The following is a 4,739-nucleotide window of genomic DNA, read 5'->3' as shown; positions in this document are numbered from 1 at the left end:
AGATAGTCTTCTCAGCGTCTTCAATGGTCTTCAGAGGTCTCTCTAATTTTTCTTGTGTGTCTGAATATATCCTCTTCCTCTCTGTCACGTATCATTAAGAGCCAGTTAATTTTCATAACTTGCACCATTCGCTCAGCGCACAGGAGCAGATTCGCTATGCGAATTAATTTTATTTATGCAGCTCAACTGCTGTAATTCGCTCAGCGCACAGCCTCAGGTGCGCTTTGCGAATTTGCCATTTTTCCTNTTTTCTGCTGTATTCGCTTAGCGAACCAATACTGGTGCGCTTAGCGAATTGTTGAACTCTGGTCCTCCAAATTGGTTGATTCGCTCAGCGAACCAATATGGTTGCGCTGTGCGAATGTATTCCTCTNGCTCTNCGAATTTTTGCTGGCTTTGCGAGAATTGGTGGTCCATTTCACACTTATGCAATTTTTCCTGAACAATACTTTACGAAACACTCTGCTACAAATTACAACTTTTCACTGAGTAAAAACATGAATAATTACATGATTAAGGTAATTTATAAGTGTAAAAATATTTATTTTTCACACTTATCAACTCCCCCAAACTTNAACTATTTCATGCCCTCAGGAAATCACAAAAACAGAAGAACAACACAATACAGACATTTGAAGTTTTGATAGAATGACTTTACACATCAGACAAATTACATGCATTCCTAAGGATTCAAACAAATATNACATGGTCCAGTACTCAAAAATTCACCTGTATATAGAATATGCACACAACCAGATCAAAATAATTCTCACCTCTCAAAGTGTTTGTCCTCACTTGACAGTAAAATTGTCTTAGAANTTCATCAACTTTTGCATTTCATTTGATTCACACACTTCACACACTGTTGGTTTAGTCCAAAGGTCTTTTCAGGATAAGGCTTGGCTTGGCTAGAAAAAGGATAATGGTTTTTCTTGGATTCAAAGACACCTATTAAGAAGAGAACAACTTCAATTCCCAATTCAGTACTCAAATCCCCAACATATATCATGTATCACACACCATTTTCCTTTACAGCTCAACCTTCTTTTTTTCAATTTGAGCACATTATTTTTTTATTTTTTTATTTTTTTTTTTATTTTTATTTTTTTATCTTTTCTTCCCCCAAACTTGAATTCAACCTTAACCTCACAAATTCACACTACATGTTCTCTTCTAAGGTGTAAGGTAGGATAACATATTAGGCTCAAGGTGAAAGAAAGAAATTAAGGCTCAAAAAGGTTTAACAAATGAAGCACAGTGTTACAAGGTTGGCTATCTGGCCAAGTAGATGCGTAATCAATATCAAACAGGGCCTTTTTCATCCTTAACCAAAGTGTGTACGTACGTAGAATCAAACTTATGCAAAAACCAATTCCATATCTAGACAACTTTTTATCTCTCAATCAGTAGCTCTCAACACTCACAGATCTGGTTATCTTCCAACACACAGATAAATTCTGAAACACAGTAACCACACATACAAGTTATCATCCTCAGGAACCACATAACACAATCAGAGAATGCATAGTCATTAAATCAAAAACATCAAAGTCAAGGTCTTTACCACCTAAACACAAACAGTAACAGAGTTCCACAACAACTAGACTGAACATAAAAACATAACATAACATAACATAACATAAAACAGGTAACATGAAGAGCATCTGTCCATCAGCTCTCTACCACGACCCATCTGGTCCAAATCTCCAATGGCTGTGCTGTGTGTGCTGACTCTGCTGCATCCACCTCGGGTCCGGCTCCTCTAGCTCCTCATAACCCTCATCATCAGCCGTCATGTCCTCATGCTGATACTCTGTCCGTGGTGCTGTCGTGTATGCTGGGAAAGCTCTCCCCCACCTAGACTCAGGCCTGTCCTCAGGCCAAGGAATGTGCTCAAGGAACTGGTCGCCATTCATCACAGAATCTTCAGGGACGCCAGGTGTACCTAATGAAAGCTGGTACATGCTATCCTGCAAAGAAACCTGTCCCTGTCGCATAGTGTAGCACCAGTCTCGAATATCCTCCATCCTCGCCATACTCTGTATCATATAATCAGTATGTAGATCAGATGGAGGAGCAGTATGGGAGGAGGTGGGTGGCCTAGCTGCGCGTCTGCGTGGAGGAGGAACTGGAGGAGGGGCATCAGTGGCAGACGACTCCCCTCTGTTAACACAGTTACGGTCAAAAAATCTTTTGTTGAGAGGAGGCTGCAGTTTCAATGTAATATCCGATACNCCTGCAACTCNNTTTGCTTTACATAAAGCAGTCACCAAGGCAGGGAATCCGAGTTTGCAGGAGTCAGTATTTGCCATCAATGAGAGTTCCTGAGAGATGAACGCTCCTATATCCATACTGATACCAGTCATAATCCCATAAATCAAGTAGGAGCGCTCCAGGTTGATGTCAGAGGTGTGGGAATTGGGGCAGATGTTGGTGAAAGAAAAAGTACTCCAGATTGTGGCCACCGAGTTTAGATGCTTCCTCAATATTCTCACGGGTGTGCCACTAGTCCCAAGCTGGTATCCATAGCCAGGCAGACAAAGTGTGGAAGCTATCAAGTCATGATCAGGATGACCGGACATGAACGTGCCAAGTGGGCACGGAATGAACATCAATGTGTGCAGTAGCCTATTTAAGGCCTTCCGGTCATAACGAATGAGCTTCCCACGCACTGTAGAAGCTCTAGTGCTGGGAGTCTGGACTTGTTCGGGATCCCATGCATTGGCGTAAAACTCTTTCACCAATACCTCATCTATTTCATCTGGAAGGTTGGCTAACAAATGATTCCATTTTCTCCTTGCCAACTCTTCCGAGATGTGGTTATATTCCCCTGGTTTCAGTTCTATCCTCCTCTCTGGCAATAGTCCTCTGCCCATAATATTCTGATTGAACCGCTCCTGGGCAATTTCTGACACAAACCTGTTCTGATCAAAATTGAGAACCAGGTTCTCATCTTGTTGGACAGCAGGCTGTGATCTAGAAGAGGATCCTTTTGTGGCCTTCCTCTTCTTTTGGTATGCAGTGGGAACATGGTATGTATTTTTAGGAGGCATCATCTACAAAACACAAACACAGAGCAAGCCATTTTGGAAGCAAGAGTCAGATTTTTCAAAAGAGTTGTGCGCTGTGCGAATATGTCCTGACAGAGGACTTTCGCTAGGCGACATCAGTCGCTCAGCGCACTCTAGCCAATTCGTTGTGCGCACACAGAGTTGTGCGCTTTGCGAAAGAGATTAAGAAAGATTTTCAGAATTAATTCTCGCTATGCAAATGCAGTCGCTGAGCGAGAAGCAACATTTCGCTGTGCGACTTTTGTCGCTGTGCGAGAATTCAACAATGAACAGTCAGATTCATTCGCTGTGCGACTTCAGTCGCTATGCGAGAATAGCATTACAGAGACCATTCGCTGTGCGACAATGGTCGCTTTGCGAGACTCAGATTTTTTTGAAAACCCGACAGGATTCGCTGTGCGACAATGGCAAAGAGATCGAAAATATTTTATGCAAAGTTCCCATATTCAACATGGATTACGTTCGCACAGCGAATCCTATCTCTAACACAACGACTTCACAAAGACAAAGCATCGACCAGAAGCTCCAAACATGGACAGACAGATTCCCAATGCAACCAAAATTCCTAATCTAAACAGTAAACAATAAACAAGAATGAACAAGGATGAACAGAGAGGGAACCAACCTAATGAGTGAACAGAGATGAGTTGAGACCGATTGCAAGCACTTGCTTGAACAGATTCAGAGAAATGCTTATGGTGCAATGGAGGAAAAAGAAAATGTGAAGGGGTTGGNAGAGGATGGTGTGCGCAGAGAAAGAGATGAAAAGGTGGTAAAAGTGAGATGGAGAGAAGAGGGGGAGTTTTAAAACTGTAACTCCCTTCAGAAAGGATTCGCCTAGCGCACCAGGGTCTGTGCGCTATGCGAATCAGGGTGCATTAAATGCACTTTCCTTTTTCTGACCGTTTTGACTCTTTTCTTTTTTTTTTTTTTGAATCATTCGCTGAGCGCACCAGGTGTTTGCGCTATGCGAATGATTTGATTTTATTTTTTTATTTTTTTATTTTTTTTTTTAGAGAAAAGAAATTCGCCTAGCGCACCAGGGTCTGTGCGCTATGCGAATCAAGGCCAACAACACTCTTCAGAATCCATTCGCAGAGCGCACCTCAGCTGTGCGCTTTGCGAATTAGCATGAAAAAGTCTTTCTCGCTCTGCACAGAATTTCGCAGAGCGAGTTTATCATTTAATTATCCAGAACACCTTTGCTCGCTTAGCCACTCCTATCGCTATGCGAATCACTCTTCGAGAGAAAAATTAAAATTTTAGATGCACAACACAAAGTGTGCGCTGTACGAATTTCAATTTAATTGCAAATTATTTTTCTCTCTCGCAGAGCGAATGGTGTGCGCTATGCGAGTAAGCAAATTTTCTGAAAAATTATTTAGTCGCCTAGCGCAACTCAGCTGTGCGCTTTGCGACTAAAACTTGTGAGTTCACTCTCATGCATTATCAACTTTTCCTCTCCACACTCAACTCACGATCACAATAACAAAAACACAACAAAGATTAATACAAATATTTACAAACCTGTGCTAGGGTGCCTCCTAGCAAGCGCTTCTTTAACGTCACTAGCTTGACCCAGAATCTCATGGCTCAGACAATTTTATAGTTGTGGTGAGACGTTCAACCTCACCACCCAAATAATGTTTCAGTCTCTGGCCATTAACA

This window comes from Vigna radiata, unplaced genomic scaffold (genome assembly GCF_000741045.1).
Source record: "Vigna radiata var. radiata cultivar VC1973A unplaced genomic scaffold, Vradiata_ver6 scaffold_134, whole genome shotgun sequence".
NCBI classification, from domain to species: Eukaryota; Viridiplantae; Streptophyta; class Magnoliopsida; order Fabales; family Fabaceae; genus Vigna; species Vigna radiata.
Note: the sequence above shows the minus strand (reverse complement) of the source record.